Source organism: Ambystoma mexicanum, chromosome 6q, assembly GCF_040938575.1.
Source record: "Ambystoma mexicanum isolate Mex_15411 chromosome 6q, UKY_AmexF1_1, whole genome shotgun sequence".
In the NCBI taxonomy this organism is placed as follows: domain Eukaryota; kingdom Metazoa; phylum Chordata; class Amphibia; order Caudata; family Ambystomatidae; genus Ambystoma; species Ambystoma mexicanum.
In genome coordinates this window covers 148688933-148707125 of record NC_090937.1, presented here as the reverse complement: position 1 = coordinate 148707125, position 18193 = coordinate 148688933, and the positions used below count along the sequence as shown (strand labels likewise).

Genomic DNA, 18193 nt, shown 5'->3' with positions numbered 1-18193 from the left:
GCGTAGCACTTTGGAAACCATTGGGGAAACACACAGCGAGGAAAGCAAAGGTACAAGGGAGCGGGGAGGAGTAGGGTGCTCAATTTGTCAACAAGGGATACACAAGCAACCCGGAGAAAAAAACAGTGGGGAGCCGATCACCCAGTCTCAGGTGGCGTGAACAATTTCCAAGAGGGCAGGCCATCGGTCTACTGTCTGTAATCTTTATCTATCATGCTCTGCTGAGAATAGGGCCAAGATCACACAGAGCTGATGGGAATCTACATAACTCACAACCACAACAAGAGAGCTGTCACTGTTTTATCAGTGATGTGATTTTGCATTTCTGCTGGGCCCAGTCTGGCTGAGATTTTTAAAGTATTGTGACCAACTCTCACAATGTATTATGGGGCACCTGTGGAAAGCAGAGCAGGCTACAATTTTGCAGACTCGCATACGTTTTTTAATGCTGAAAGTGGTGGACGAACACACTTTAGAAAGCTGTCTTGTGACTTGAAATTAGCATGTATATATTCAGGTCTGGATTTTACGTTACCGCCATGTTTTTGGTGCAGTGGTGTTGGATCTAGAGTCAGGTGTACGTTCTGCTGAACCCCCAAATCTGTACACGGTGCATCCCTGGCGATTCAGGGCATAGACCACATCCATGGCGGTGACCGTCCTCTTCTTGGCGTGCTCGGTGTAGGTGACAGCATCCGGGATCACGTTCTCCAGGAAGCCGTTCAGCACGCCGCAGGTCTCTTCGTAGATGAGGCCGGAGATGCGCTTGACTCCAAAATGGCGGCCCAGGCGGCGGATGACGGACTTGGTGTTGCCTTGGATGTTGTCTCGCAGCACTTTCCTGTGCCTCTTGGCGCCACCTTTGCCGAGCCCTTGCCCTCTTTGCCGCGTCCAGACATGGTGACTCTTCTCTGCTTCACAAACGAGCGGTTGGTGCAGTTCCTCTTTGTTGCCCCCTCTAAAGCGGGTACGAGTTAAAAAAAGGTGTATACTTAAAAGAGCCAAAGACAGAAAGAAGTACCAACTCATGTTTAAAAACCTTGAAAAGATACGGTTGGGCTCTGAAAAGTGTGGTTGACTAGGGATTTGAAACATATGATGTTGTGTAATGATTTTCAAATGTTCCAGAAGCCTGCAGAGTTTTCAGTACAGCTGTAAAAATGTGCCATGGTTTCTGTCTCATGGTCTACTCCTCTACAACGTCCGTCCCGTTCCTTCCGATCTTTGGTGTTAGTCTGTCACCCTGTGGACGCGCGCGTTACTGTTTACACTAGCCCCTAACGACTCAGCGAAGATGAACAGACAAAAGAACTGCAACACATTTTTTTTCTTCTGTAAAACATCTGTGAACCCGATTACACATTGATATTTGGAACAAAACTGTGATCAAGACCATCACAATGCTAAATAGCACAACGAAATAAATATCACATTCGTCAAAAGAAAGCACACATGCAAAATGATAAAAATACCCTACACCGTGGGGTTAAGCAGCCCAATGGAAACATGAACTTGTATCATTGTAGAGGCTCACATAGCATGCATCCAAATCGTTGCAGGAGGCAGGTTACACAACAATATGACAGCAATATGACAGTATTGTGTGCTGAGGCCCCAATGTTTGTATAGTAGATGCTCCTTGATATACTTTGAAGAGTCTACCTTCACACGCCTTTTAATCTCGGCATTCAAAATGCACGCCTTGTGATGTAAAGGCCTGTGGTGGGGGTTGCTTTCTGATAGATAACTGCCTTCAGGAGCACACATTCAACCTGTAAAACACACTTTCCAAACTCCCATATTTGCACAGTTCAAATTGAATTTGCATTGGTAAAAAGTGACTTTGCACTGCTGACACAAACCCTGATTCATGGAACTGTGCAAAGTCTGGGCAAAGTCAGCGCGTAGTCATTTTTACAGTACAAAATGAATTTGCACGGCAAAAAAAAACTTTGCACAGTTCCACGAATCAGGGTTCGTGTCGGCAGTGCAAAGTCACTTTGAACCCTGAACATATTCCATGAATCGGGCCCCCAGAGTGCAGGTGAGACATGTTCTGGACAGAGCTCAGGATGCGTGTGCAGGAGCCTCCTATGTCTCGTAGCCATGCAGTGCTCCGCACATGCCAAGCAGATTTAATGATTTTGTGATGAATCAAAGCAGCCCATATTGTCCAGTTCGAGGTCACGCTTCATTACTTATAATTCAACTCTAGGGTAATACATTGCTTCATTTATAACTGATTATTAGTGCCGGATGAACATGGTCAGTGGTTTGCACAGTCACCCGAATTATGGATGATTGTTGGTTCTTGCAAACTTCTCGAATGTTTCTGGACATATTTGGCCAGAAAAGGTGGTCAGACAACGGAAAATGCAGGGCCCTGCAAGGGAGGACATGCTGTTAATGCTTCCTACCGTGCAGGATTAGATGCCCCATAGACCTACTGAGGCCTGCACAGGGGTGGACGTGGAAAAAAGGAACTAGTGGTACACTGGCTGCATCCAAAAAAGGAGCGAGTGGGATGGTCGGACAGATGGCGGGAGAGAGGGTTGGGTGCAGGTGTCGAGTGGTGTTGGGTGTAGGCAGTGGCGTCGCTAGGGGGGGCCTGGGGGGCCAGTGCCCCCCCTCTGAAATCAAGTGCCCCCCACCATGTGCCCCCCCACCTCAGCTCTCAGATGCCAGCCAGCCTTTTGTAAGCAGCAACTGGTGCTGTGTGTACAGTGTTAAAGAAAACAATTCTCACGTTCCATTGCAACAATATTTTCCCTGAACCAAAACACAGGCAGTCCTCTCCAGCCCCTGTGATCCCTAGTTTCCCAATTTGCAATTGCTTGCAAGGCCTCCAGGCTGTCATGAAGAGAGATAACACAGGTGCTGGAGAGGACTGCAAGGCAAGCTATTTGTTTTATTGCAATAAGAAGCTACATATTGAATATGAGCTTTTTGTTTTTTCGTTTTACTCAATTCACATTAGTGAACTAATGTGAATTGAGTAAAACGAAAAAACAAAAAGCTTGTGTGAATTGAGTAAAACGAAAAAACAAAAAGCTCATATTCGATATGTAGCATCTTATTGCAATAAAACAAATCGGCGGCTGCAAGTCAGGCCAGGCCCGGTGCTTAACAATCTTCCCCTCCCCCGAGCAGATCCATGTAACTATTTTACCTAGCTCCAGCATGTGCATTGCTTTTGCAGCGCAGCACAGTTTGCAAAAGCTCCATTGGGACGTGCTAGCCTAGGGCAGCCAGTGTTTGGTGATTCTAGCATCCTGACTACAGCTTTGGTCCGGTAACAGCAGCAGACCCAGGAGTTGTTCCCTCAGCACACAGACAAACTGGACTGGTTAGACTGGTACTGGACTTGTACACAGAGGAGAGCCTGTGGTCGGAGGGGGCTGTGATAAACGATTCATCTTGAGTTTGGCAGGTAAACCTGACAGTGTCACTAGTGTCTGTCAGTGTGAGTGCTTTTTCCGGGTTTCCCCTCGCATGTTCTTTTGTTTTTTACTTTCAAAGTGCCCTACATAGCCAGCTAATTAAGGCAACGTTTTGTGTATCATACATCAAAAGACTGAAACTTGCATGGATGGACTGGCCTCTTTTGGATTTTATTTTATTTTTACATTCTCTCATAGGAAAAGGGTTGGGCTTGCTTAATATGTGTAAGTTGGGGCCACTTTGGAAATCATTTCCAGGGCATCTTCTGGTTCCCAGTCTACCCATGCTTGCAACAGGTGAAATTCCGGCAGTGTGAGGGGAGGTCACAGCATAGCTTGAAGTGGGTGTTAATTAGATTGCATTGCAATACAGAGACACACAGCATTAGTAAATGCAAAGATTAGAATGCCTTCAGGCTGCGGATCAATGAAGCTCCCACTAATAATTAATAGACAGTCACCACAGAGAAACCTGTCACATTGAGAGACACATTATTTCAGAGAAAAGAAAATGTCAGCGCTCCGCTACAAATTCAAGACATATTTTTCTGGCAGCAGGGCAAGCTCTTAACGAAGGGGAGTGATGGGGGCAAGTGGTTCTTCCTGGCAGGTCATTTTACTTAACCATTTTACTTAACCAATTCCATGTCCCTCCCAATTTCTTTAAAGGGGGGCTAGTCTGTCTTTGCTTAAGCATGGTCACAAGATTTTAAGTGTTCCCAAAAGGCACCAAGTACATGGGCAACCTCACATTGCTACCGACATATTAAACACTTTTCAGTTTATGGCGTACATCCTAAGTGATCTGTGTGCAGTGTCAATGTTGTTGGAGAGAAAGTAGTACCACTGGCTTTATAGTCTTGTACATCCATGAATTGCATGTAATACAGTGATCTTGAGCTGTATCAGTGACCCACATTGAGTGTGCACTGTGCAGAATGACAAGTGTAAAGTAGAAAGCTAAAACGTTAGCCCAGCAGGTTGAGTAACTGTTCCTGAGATGTTATATGTTCAGTTCTGCCTGGAGATTCTTAGGCATTTGGTTCAGGGCAGGCCAGGTGTTAGGCAGAATCCTGTGCAGTTCCCTTGGGGACCACTGCAATAAGATTAAGACTACAGGAGTAAGCAGTAAACCCAATTGGTAGCAGTCTGTACCACCCAGATTTACCTGGTAGCTGTGGCGGAGCAGTCAGACTTCTCTCAAGAAGAGTAGGGCAGTATATAGAGTATACACAATAGGGCTAAAAACACAGTAGGGCAAACAAACACTGACCAGAGCTTTGTATCAAAAGTATATAATTATTTATTTAAAACACACTTTAGGAAATACACTAGCACTCCAAATCAAAAGTATGTTAAAACACAGTCAGGTAAAGTATACACACCTCCCTTGATAACTATTAGACAAGTCAGAGTTAAAACACCAATATTTGTTAAAACAGATGTGAGCGCGTAACCTAGATGGCACTCCAATAGTTAAGTTAAAGGGAGAGAAAAAGGCAGGGCATAAAAGTAAAACAGTTCCCAACACTTTTCTAGGTTCAGAGCTAGTAAATGAAGGCAGTATACAATGTAGAGCCAAAGTTCACAGGCCAGGCCCACTTTAAATGGAGCAAAGCAAAATGTGCCCAAGATCACACAGTTTAAAATGCACTAAAAGTCTTTGCAGAATGTTCAAAAGAGGTTTGGGTGATTCAAGAAGTAAAGTTAGAAGGTCTGGGGCCAACCCAGTTGGAAAGGCAAGGATTTAAGGGTCACCTTTAGCAAACCGTGGAAAGGGAGGCCAAGTGGAACACTGTGCCTTTAAAGTTGAGGAAGCTCCAGCGGTGCCAGTTGTTCCTGGCAGTGGTTGCAGTTCGTGGTTTCGACCAGGGGAAGAGAAGATCTCGTTGAGGAGGAAACTTGGAGTCGATGCACTGCACAGGGATGAAACCAGCCACGGAGTTTGTCGGTTAAAAGGTGTGTTCCTTTTATTCGCGGTCAAAGTGGTGAAGCCTGGCTATCCGGCCGCCGGGGTGCTTGGCACGGGTGATTCGACCAAGAGACGTCTTTGGAAGGCAAAATGACGAACTGGTTGATCCCACCAGCTCAGAGGGAGAAGACTCTTCCAGCAGAAGATCTCCTCTTGTCGTTGGGGAAGTGGTGAGGTCGTTGCATTAGGGCTCCACCGGTGGTGTCGTCATTGCAGATGGCTTCAGCTTCTCCCCACTTCCGATTCTTAGGTCGTGTGGCACTTCTGAAGTTCCAGTCCCAAAGGCCCTGCTTTTATGCAGAAAAACTCCCATTCAACAGCCTAGCTGTCACTCACATATGCCAATCAGAATAGAGTGCGACTTGAGTTGCTAAGGCAACGCAGTCCAGGGTGCCAATTCCCCTCCCCACACATCCTGTGGAACCCAGACAGAGTGGCACCAGTTGGAGGGCTTCTGTGGAGAAGCCCGCCAAAAAGTGGAACAAAGGACTCGACCTTGGTTAGAGTTACAGAGACGGACACAAACGCCATTTTAGAAAAGAGTTCTGGCAAACAGACCCAACCGGGGAATTTATTTTAATTAAATAAACCGGCGGTATCTTTAACATTGCACCAAAAAATGGTGCGTTTAAAATCAATGGAAAATCCCATAGAGAATATTCCGGTGGAATATTTCGCGTGGTAACCACTGCCACCAGCCAGAAACTTGACAAGTGGGGACTGGACAGTGCCCCCTTGAAAACAGAACCAGGGGCAATCTAATTAACCGCTTCCAGTACTTCCACAATATGATGGTTTATACTGGTTCTGTTCACAATTTTGGACTAATTAAAGTCAATGGTGACTTTACATGCCCTGGGAGACAGTAGTCAGTCCCTGGGTATGGAGTCTATGTTTGGGGGTCACTATGACACCCCTGTGTTACTGCAGTGAGGGTGCTGTGTAACACTTACACTAAAACAGATGATACCCTATGGAGTAAAAAGGCTACCCTATAGCCCATGAACACACACTAAGTCAAAGACGTACCTCAAATCATGCAATAAGAGTGGGAGGAAAAGAGTCTCACTCTTAGCAGGAGAAAAAAACAAACCCCAAAAATCCAGCAAAGCTGCTGGGGGACTCACTAGATTTGGGAAATTAGCCTTATAAGAGAATTCTCCCTAACACCAGCTGTCTATTTACCCTAATGATGATGAGAAGAGTTAGAGGTAGTGGGAGCAGGCACTGCACACTGCACAGTTTGCATACCCACACATGAATAAAGCTTAGTTTGCCTTAATAAGTTTGCCAGGCTTAATGGATATTCAGTCTGATATCTTTGTTCCTCTCCGTAGTTTAAGGGTGATAGACCCGTAGATACAGATTGTCAGTCAGAGCCCTGTGTGGGACTGTAGTATGAAAATAACTTGTAGTAATTTACTGAAACTTTTGCGCGCATATAAAAATCATTGCTCCCAAAAAGAACATTTAAAGAAAGGAAGGTGTAATCACATCAGTTCCGCAGGAATGACTAAACATCACATGTCTTGCAACCCCATTAAGTGCACTTGCTGCAAGTATTGTGAGGAAATAAGCCACTTTGTTAATCTTTTTTAACAGCGCCAAAGAAAAACACTGCACAAGCAATTGAATAGGGCACACACAGCAAACGTCTAGCAGTAAATTAAATTAATACTAGCGCGTCCTGCACACACAGCCTACTTCTAGGTTGTTTTTATATGACAGCGTTAAATTTGAACATTAGACTCCATTCGTCTCAGTTTAGTTAGACCAAAACAAATATATGTAGAAAGAAAAGTTCTTGCTGATGTCTTGTTTGAGGTACAATTCTTGGTGATAACCACGGTATACCATAATTTAATTAAAAGTTTATCATACCGTCGGAAAATCAATACCGTGAAACCCCTACTTCATGACCCTTTATTTCCACACGTCTAACACCGACTGATTGTTGTCACAGCACTTATAGTAAAGTTATTTCATTCAGAAAATAAACAGCCGAAGCAACTGTGGGCATACTTGCCTTTGAGCCTTGGCTGCTATAACAGTTGAGACCTGCAAACGGCAAGCACGCCATTAAGTAAAGGATGTTAGAAGTCTGAAATACTTTTGTTGCATCATCGGTTTTACGGCTTGCTGACCGCAATTACACCCCTCCAATTGTAAAATCTTGGGCTTTATTCATAATTCAGACAGCCGAGGTAACTGCGGGCATATTTCCCTTTGACCCTCGACTGTTCTCTTTGTTGGAAATTGAGTACCGGCCTTGCATTTATTCTTTCACTATGTTTTGCATATGCAGCTTTTTTTGGTTGTTGGGGCGCACTTTAACCTTGTCCTGTTTCATTTTGCGTTCCTCTCTGCCTTTTGGGGGTGACATTCCCGTGTCAGAGCTTTGGGGCTCATTTAATCACCCCAAGGTGATTTATGGTGGAGCCTTGTGTTCGCTGTGTATGCGACTACTGTGGTTGGTGTCCGAGAGACTCTGCCCACTTCAGGGAGACCTGGGAGTCATGCCTGGAGGGAAATGATTGGGTGAGGTGGGCACTGCACCCACTCCTGTTATCGCCTGCCGTGTGTGGCTTCGCTGCTTTCACTGGAGTGTCGCTGTGTCATCCTGCAGCAGGCTGCTTTGTGCAAAGCTGTTTATCCGAGGCTGCTGCATGGGCATGCATGCCTGCAGTGCTGACTCAGTCTGCCATCCTTCCAAGACTGATACCATTGCTGCCACGTACAATGGCAATCATTTTTTTATAGGCCAGTGGTGTGTGCTATACAAAAGGTCATTATTCTCATTTAATATTGTTTTCAAAGTAATGCAGGATATGTTTGCGGGCTGTTTAATTGGGTTTGAAAGTGAGCTTTTGCCTAAAGCAGTTGAGTGGATTAGACCACCTGCAACTTGGTTATTATAGTTGCGCAAAATGTTTTCGTGATACTTATTTGCCTGTAAAATACATTACCACAAGGTGATCAGATAAGCGACAGATGCCTGTTGGTGGCACAGAGGTCCCCCAACCGTGCCCTATGCAAGTTGGCTGTGGGTGTACACGGTCCCCATCTTGCACACTGCATGCCCACAGTGAGAGGTCCCTGTAGGCACTGAGTATTGGAAGCACCCAACTAACCTCTCCACTTTTCATTCACTAGGTTAGCATGTCAGTAGATCTGAGTACTCCTGAACACCACTGCATGTCCTGGAGCCACGCAGTATTGGAAGCACCCAGCTAACCTCTCCACTCTGCGTTCACTAGGGTAGCACGTCAGTAGGACTGAGTACTCCTGAACACCACTGCATGCCCACAGGGCTAAGTCCCTGTAGCCAGTGAGTAGTGGAAGCACCCAGCTAACCTCTCTACTCGCTTGCTGAAGAAACCTATCAGACTAACCACGTGTGCTACATAGGTCAAGAGATCTGTTAAGTGATTTAGACAGCATTCCCGTCCCCTCTGAAACACTCCCTTGCCCACCCTCTTCTTAAGAAACCCTCAGCCGACCCACCCTGCCCTGCTAACTACTGGCCAACCTCCATCACTCCTTTCCTGGGCAAACTCCTGGAAACGCTGGCTATTTCCCAGCTTAAACTTCTCCCTGAATCTGTTGGTTGTCTCCATGACCATCAGTCTGGCTTCAGAGCTGCCAGAATCTCTGCACTGGCTCCCAGTGGTGGCAGGGATAAAGTTCAAAACCCTCTGCATTGTCCACAAAGCATTCTGGGGCCTGAATACCTTCAACTCTCTCTTCCTAAATATCTTCCTTCTCGAGCTCTTTGCTCATCTGCATCCAACTCCTTCAGGGTCAGTCGCTTTTCCAAGCAACGAGTTGGTGGTAGATCTCTTTCTTCAGCTGGGGCCTCCCTCTGGAAACGCCTCCCTGCCCTCCTGAAACTTTAGGAGAACCATCACCGGTTCCGGAAGCACCTCAAGACCTTCCTCATTGCTTCTGCTGTCTATCCTCTCGACCCAGCGGATCTCCTGACTGAAACTACACGGGTCACCTGGCTACCCTCTGATCTCGGGCCCAGGTCCCCTCCCCCGCCAGCTGCACACCTGCACTGCCTCCTAGGCAACCCTTGCACTTGAGGGCTGTTTCTGTATCCCATCAGTCCCCACCAGCTCTTAACACCTGATGTCTGCACTTACCCCTGCTATTGCCACTAGTTGGCTACACTTTTTACCTATTATTACCCCTCTGTTCCCCCTCCCTTGCCTCGTCGCTACTGAAACACTTGTGTATAGGTGCGTTATAAATGCCATATCATATCATAGATCATTAATTTCACACACGTCTGAGTAAAGTAAGCAGAACATTTTAGAATGAATTGCCCAAATACAACGTTTTTGTCCTTACCCTTGATGTAGGTAATGTATAAAAGAAAGGCTTGCATGCTTAACCTCTTAGAGCTATTCATTGAATATATATTTGAGGTGGGAGGCAAAAAAAAGCAGCGTGGGAGGTGGTTTATCATACATGCTTTAAAATGTGATTACCGGTAAGTGAGCCACATATGCTGGCTACCTTGAACAAATAAAACATATCTCTTTATTGATTTTACTTGATAGTGAGACAACAACCCCATAAATGGATATCCGGTCCTATTATTCCCGTGCGACAGTGAAGCGTCAAACAGATAATACTGTAAAGGAGCCGCAGCAAGACAAGAGGGAGCTGAATGACTCGTCCGTGGATGAGGATCAAGTGTTTGAAAAAGAAGATGTGGAATATAGTAACCCTATGAGTGCTGATGCTTCCACAGAAGGTGTTGAACCCTCGTCATCACAAAGTCCAGGTTCAAGCATAATTCCTCCACCCACCAACCAATACACTGCTTGTGGAAAAGTATGCACTGACTTTGATCAACCTCAGAGAGAAGTAATGGCTGTTGATGCTGTCAAGGGAAAGGCACCACCAGCACCTAGTGATATCAGCCAGTCTGCTAGTGAAGGCCCTCGACAGCCTGTCTTAAAAACATATCCTCAAACAAAACTGGGATCCTGCCTTAGGTCATTCTGTTTGCATTGGTTTCAGGTATACACATGGCTAGAATACTCCATTTCCCAGGATGCAGCATACTGTTTTCCATGCCAATTTGTTTCGATGTCCAAATCTCTTTATGGAGAACTTAAACATTTAACTTTTATCAGTGTAGGCTTCACCAACTGGACAAATGCATTGGAAAATGGCAAAGGAATATTGCAGCATGAGAAGTCTGCTTCCCATAAGGAAGGCTGTGTGAGATGGGAGGATTTCAAAAGAAATATAAAAGATGATCCATCAATCATGAAAAGGCTCAGTGATGCATATGCCAGAGAGATAGCTGCAAATCGGCATTACATTAAAACAATTGCTCAAGTTTTACTGTTAACTGGCAAAACTAAAATTGCCCAAAGGGAGCATCGCTGCAACTTTGATGACATCAATCACGGACATGTGAGAGAAATATTGTATTTACTTGCTGAAAGAGACAGTATTGTAAAAAAGAAACTTAATGGGCCCAAAAATGCACGCTATTTACATCCGTCCATTCAAAATGAAGTTCTGTCAATTATGGCTGCTCTCGTTAGAGAGGGCATTGCTGAAAGCCTTAAAGGCAGCCCATTTTCTATTCTTGCTGATGAGACTAAAGATCTCAGCAAAACCGAACAGCTGTCTGTTGTTGTGAAATACTTCCATAATAATTCTGTCCATGAAAGATTCCTGAAATTCTACAAAGCAGATAGCCTTGATGCAGAATCTTTAACATGTTATATATTTAATGTCCTATCATTATTGGGCATTGATAAAAATGAATGTGTTGGGCAAGGGTATGATGGGGCCTCAGTGATGAGTGGTCGGATTAATGGTGTACAAGCACGGGTTCAAAAAGAGGTGCCCTCTGCACTTTATGTTCATTGTATGAATCACCGGCTTAATTTAGTCATTGTTGACATGGTTAAAAACGTATATGCTGCAACTGAGTTTTTTGTGAAATTGGACAAGCTTTATGTGTTTTGCAGTACATCTGTTCACTCTGTGTTTGTAAGCGTTCAAACAGAAATGTCAAAACAGGTCATACAGTTAAAACACTTAAGTGATACAAGGTGGACATGCCAATATTCTGCCTGTAAAGCTGTCCTCCAAACACTTGAGCCTCTTCTGGAAACCCTCACACTAGTGGCAGAAGGGAGACATACAGAAAGAGCAATAGAAGCAAATGGCATTCGACAATTCATTGACTTCAGCTTCATTCTAGCACTTGTGCTTTTTGAAAACATATTAAAAGGGACTGAGACACTATCAAATATGTTACAGCAAGCAGATCTTGACTTGGCCTCCGCTGTTGTCCTTGTACACACAGTCATAGAAGAACTTGAGGAAGTGCGTAATCAAGACATGGATGCAACTATACAAAATCTCTGGGACGAAGCACTCCAGCTGAGCAGTAAGTGTGGGATAGCAGCATCTACAAATGATGAGGCTGAACCGCCTCGCAAAAAGCGTGATTGTCGACTGCCTTTCCACTTAAGAAATAGTGCCATAATGGAGACTGTGGGACAGCGACCAAGACTGCGCACAAAAGATGATTTCACTAAACATTTTGTGAATGTAGTTCTTGACCGGATAATCTCAGAACTAAAATCACGCTTTTCAAAAGATTCATTGCTGATCATGGAAGGTATACAGGCACTAAATCCCAGATCTGATTCTTTTCTCAGTTTTCAGAAATTGTCACAAATGGCCACATTCTACTCCTGTGATCTGGATAACTTGCAAACAGAACTAAAATAGGCACTGGTAACCCTAGCAAGGAAGAAGGCCTCTGATGCCATTAAGGTGAATACAATTCTGGAGTTCACAAACTTTCTGGAGCCTTATGCTGTTCCATTCTTTGAACTGCACCGACTTTGTAAAATTGCTTGTGTCTTGCCAGTGAGTAGCGCTTCATGTGAAAGAAGCTTTTCTGCGCTAAAGTTAATAAAGTCATATCTGGCACAACAATGACAGAGGAAAGGCTGTCAGATCTTGCCACACTAGCAATTGAGTCCAGACTTGCTGGGCAAATAAGCATGGACATTGTAATTGACAGGTTTGCATTGATCCACAAAAATTCACGTTTGAATCTTTATTAATGCAAACAGTTTTCTGTAATTTGAGACCACAAACACGCGTGTTCAGTTTCAGCCTTAGCTTTAAGATTTTTGGCTTTCAAGTTAAGTTAGATGTTGCAATTGAGGTAGGAAAAGCATTTGACAATAAAACGATTTGTAAAAAAAATCTAGTCTTCTAAATTAAGTCAGTTCTGCGTTGTATGTGCTCAGGGGAAGTACTTTCAGCAGTGATAATAAAGCTTACACATTGGGTACAGCTCTATGGAGGCCCTATTGTAGGGGATTTTACACTCTACTGTGTGTATGATGTATCTGCTGCAAGGCTACACCTTGTTCATGGTGACTTACCAGATATGTTTTTATATTCTGGAACATCGGAACCCAATACCCCATGTACTCCTCGGCCAATATTAAAACTAGTGTCATTTCTACTGACCTATGATTCATGGCATGTGGCTTACAGTTGATGCCCTGGCTTCAGAAGTATTACAATTTTGCCCCGGGCCACTTTGGACTACTTTGCCCGTTTCAATTTGACAAAAGCATATTTGTTGGTCTTTTATAGGCGCCCCCCTACTTTTGTCTGTGGCCCCCTCTGTGCCCCCCCTAAATTTGATTCCTGGAGACACCACTGGGTGTGGGTATTGACCAGGATCACAAACGTTGGCTCAAATTGTTGGATTTCAAGGTCTACAGTAATAATGTCTTATAGGGTTTACTTACAAAAACACACATTGCCTAATAAAGCCACATGACAACATGTCAATCCTTATAGCAACATTTTTAGCCAAAAACATATAATTGTGGCTTTCATTTTCACATCCTGATTGGTAAACTATAAGTCCCAGAATGAAAGATAACGCCAACCTGAACAAATCGAGTTAACCCCGCTGTACTTTCAGTGATTTCAGACATTTATTAAGAAGTTGTGTAAAAGAAGTTGTGTAATAAACTGAACTAGATATGCAGATTCTTTGTCACAAACTTCCAGCTCGTTGTTATTTATGATGTTAAAAACATTTGATTAGTGACTTAAAGGAACTTTATTTTTTTTTCATGTCACGATAGTAGACATGATGGATATAAACAAATCATTAAATGGGCGCTTTGTGTTACTCAATTTAACTATCACAGATGTGCAGGGTAACTGGTGCTTTGCGAGCTCTTTGAGTTGGAAATTGTTCCTTCACACATATGAAAGGGTCTGCCACTGATAAAAGAAATGCTTTTGCAACCTGAGTACTCAGAACCACGGATACTGTGTGTGTGTGTGTCTGCTTAGCTGTGAATTGGGAAACTGGCAGTGCTTGAATGTCGGAGTGATCTAATTCTATATTTGACTCAGTTGAAAGAAAAAGCATTAAGGACGCGTTTCTTGAGTCTTTGAACAAAAAGGTACTCTCTGTTAAAAGCAAACAAACTAGTGGTACGGTGTACCACTGATTTGTGTTACACTTCAATCTCTGTGACTGCAGGGCTACAAAACATTGCTCATGCGGACGATGTAAGGGACTGGTTGAAAACTCCCCCCCGGACTACAAAAGAACTATGAAACGTATTTGCGGGTCATCAAACATTTGCCCCTGCGACCATCAACACATTTTTTTGGTTATTTGTGAGTAAGTAAGTCCTGTTTGAATTTATTTATATATTTAGTTATTGGGTATATATAATGCGCCTATACAGCAAATGGTATATCAAGTCACCACAAGACAAAAGAGGTGGGGAGGGTCAGGGATGAAGAATAACAAACAACAGTCCTACTAGGCCTTGTGTCATTTGGATCGTGCAAGTGCAGTAACAGGAAGTGCAGGGGAGTGGGGGGAAAGCCGGACAGAGTGGAATGTGCTAATGCTAAGGTGTGAAGGGAAGTGCAGGTCGGAATGGACTGTGCGCTTATCCTCAGGGGGAAGTAGAAAGGGGGAAAGAGGGCCCCAGGCTAGGCAAGTGCTAAGGGGAGACCAGGTGGACAAATGCCAGGGGAATGGAGGGAGTGCAGGGAATGAAAGTCCACATGCTAAGTGCAGGGACGGTGCTGGATTGGGTTCAGTAGGGGTGCATACCCCGCCAGGCTAGTACAAGCAGAGGGAGCCCAATAGGTCAATTGCAGGTATGGAGAGAGTCTGGGGAGACCGAGGTCCTAGGGAAGTCTGGGTGAGGAGGGCCTGGCACCCATTATGACTAAGAAAGAACCAGGCAGCTAGTCACAAATGTGGCAGACGGGGACTTTAGCAGGGGAGGGGGAAGGAAGAACAGAAAAAGTGGGTCTTGAGAAGCTTCTGGAACGTAAGGAGATGCACCTCAAGCATAATGCTTATGTGTGAATTTACATCAAGTCACCTGCATCCAATACTGGAGGACTGACAGCATTAGAATAGAGTCTAGGGCAAGAGGTTTGTACACAGAAAGGGATTATATGGGCAAAGGCAGAACACAGTTACATTAAGGGGCAGCGGGGATAGGGGAAGAGACAAAGCAATACATAATCACAAACCGGAGTGAATGGATAGTAACTAGGAACAAAGATGGAAACAAGTGACACAGAGAGGGGTTGGAAATAATGGCAGATCATGGCAGTGAGTGGTAACATAACAGGAGAGTGATAGGATGTGGGGTTGAAAAGACGGCATCGCATGACAGTCCAATATGGTGGGTGAGACATGGAATCCGCCCAAAGAGAGAAAGACACGTGTAATTATTGTTACCATAAATGTCTCTTAATAAACCTGCAGAAAGATGATCGTGCCTGCTGCTTCGTGTCACTACAACTATGCAACCATGGCCTCATACCTTTTGCCCATAACTCTTTAGACATGCGCCCAATTTTGAAACCACAATGGGACCTTTGCATCCTCTGCTTGTTGTCTAAAGAAAATAAGAGTAGAAGAGGTTGAAGAGGTCATTTCAGTTAACAAGCCACACATTCCACTGTACCGCGTAGTAGGAAGCACAGGAAGGTCATTGTAGATATGCAAATTAACTTGTATTTCAGTACCAGGTGAGATTATTCTCATAGCCATATGGGGCAGCAGTAATGTATATATTTCTTTATCAGGACTAGTCAAACTGCTCTCAAGGATGCAACAACCAACTGCATTCATGATTCAACCCAATTGGGCAGCATGAGCGCAGTGCAGGTCGACACCCATGAGATTGGAGGATCGTAATATGTGTACAAAACCCCATAAATATTATGGTGGGGTTGAGAAATGCAAGATTCCACCTGCAACGTAATTTAATTTTTAACATCATGTGAGCAAATGATAACTGCCCTTTTGGGCAGCACCTCTGTAACAAATAGCTTTATTAGCAGGAGACCAACAACTGTCGAGTATGGAGCATGCCTCTATGTGCACATGTCACCCCGACTGGGGATCATGACTGTAGTACACATTGACACCCATGTGATTGGTGCATTAAGGCATGTTTACAAACTCCATCAATATCAGTATGCATTCAGAAAATGCGATGAACAAAACACTTCTACCTATGAAGGGAGAGTAGAAGGGGCAGTCTCAGTTATCAAGCCACATATAACAAACACTAAATAATTGGCAACCACGGAAGCACACCTCCAGATCAGTGCAAAACAGCAATGCATTATGGGTTTTCAAACTAATTGAAAACATTTAGCTCAATGGAAGGTATTGTTATTATTATTAGTAGGGTATGTATTGAGAGCTAACCTAGTATCAGGAAGCAACAGAGCGCTTTACAATCATAGGGGGAAGAACATATTGAAGGAAGCAGAGAAACGAGGGAGCAGGGAGCTAACAACAGAGGAGGGTGGGCCATTAGACAGCAAGGGATCTACAAACAACATGGCAAGAAACAGTGGTGAGCAGATCATCTAGTCTGTGGAATGATAGATCATTGTCATTCTCCTGTAGCTTTATCAGCCCAATACCAACAGCTTTAGGATGCAACAACCTACTGCATAGATGTTTCACCCTGATTGGGGGTCATTGCTGTGGCGCAGGCTGACTCCCAAGTGAATTGATGATTGGGTATGTTTAACCAACACCATCACTGTTATGGTGGGTTTACAAAGTGCAAGAAAATAAAATATTTGACCTTTAATGCAGCAGTAGAAAAGGCCATCATAGTGCTGAGGGTGTTTGGAAACATACTTAAGTCATTACTTAATTCACCAGAAATGTCCATTGCTAGACAGTAATCCTTTTTAAATGTATGTTCCCAGTGGTCAATTTCTATTCATCCACTGCTCACAATACTACCACACTGAGGCACTAATATCAGTACCAATTGCTTCTCCCCCATCTCGCTCATGTTTCCATCAAATCCACCCTTTCTACGTCACAAGTCTATGCTCCATCTCTTGCATGAATCATTTCAAAAACGAAACAAAATACATTCAAAATTCTTATATCTTAATTAAAAACTGTGACTGTTTGTGGACCGGGAACTTAGAAGCAGGATTGGATCTCAAGGGGCTTGAAACCTGTGCATGTTACAGCATTTTTACACAGGCAACACCAACCTTGGTTCCATCTCACTGCAAAGATAATTGCTGATCCAATGTAGATGATCGTTAACACACCCTCATAGGTCACACTCCAGACGAGACTCTGACACTGTTTGTAGAGAGGGAACTAAAAAGGGATCCTGTTCCAGACATACATAAAGGGACCATATTGCCTACCATATGTATACGTGTGTTCTTGTAAGCACACCAAAATTAAATAACATAAAAAAAAACACTTGGAACATTTCAAAAGGCATTGGCAGAGTTGCTATTCAAACTCAGCTCTCACAGTTGCTCCTCGTTCTGAGCCCAGTATCTGGAGCACTTGACAGTGGAATGCCATATGTGTGAAGCCTGTAGAAGGGCTAATGCACATGAACACTTCCCTGTACATCGCCTTGCACTACACTTTGCCAAAACCTTGAGCATAGCCATCCCGATGTTTGTCTTACACCATACCGGGGAGAGAGTGGAGCGGTGCTGTTAGTTTCTCTTTAAACTTTTCAGCAATGAAACAAGAACCAAATCAAAGACTATTTGCAGAGACAATGGGGCTGATCCATGGAATTTGTGTGTCGAAAAACGGGGATTTGTGCGCCATTCTGCCCGCAAATCCCCATTTGTTAAACAGGCATTTGCGGGCAGAATGGCACACAAATCACCGTTTTTTGGCGCACAAATTCCATGAATCAGCCCCAATGGATCTTGTATTTGTATTTGTGTTTTACTTGTTTGAGAACAGAGATGTCAATTTCGATTGGAAATGACTTACAGTAACACATTTAAAGATGGCTGAAGCATTCCCATAAAGGGCCCTGCTACAATAGCATACACATGAGAACAAGTAGTGAGCTAGATTATGAGAGTGTAATCGGGCAAAAGGGTGCATTGTGGGTCATCCAATATGAGAAAGACTAATGACCAGCACAGTATAATGCAATTTTTTCCGATTCTAATCCTGCTCCAAAATAATCATGTGACCAACATTCTGATTACGTAATTGTATTGTTTTCATTTTATCACCATACACACTAGCACTCACTATCATCTAACATACATCTATATCAGACAGGGTTATCCTTTAGTTGCCAAGCAACACGCGCCCTCACAGGATGTCAGTTACAAATGGCAATATAACTGGACCAGCGTTCCATGAGTCTCAATGGTACCCCAACAGAGGATTTGCTACTAGGTTTCCACATTA

At 44.0% G+C, this 18193-nt stretch overlaps 1 protein-coding gene and 1 pseudogene across 1 annotated transcript in view; one reads left to right on the top strand and one right to left on the bottom strand.

The window, feature by feature from the left end:
* CCSER1 (coiled-coil serine rich protein 1) overlaps nucleotides 1-18193 on the top strand; it is a 2886772-nt gene that overhangs the window by 426966 nt on the left and 2441613 nt on the right. The gene's annotated exons all lie outside the window — the stretch shown is intronic.
* Nucleotides 532-899, bottom strand: LOC138515179 (histone H4-like; annotated as a pseudogene).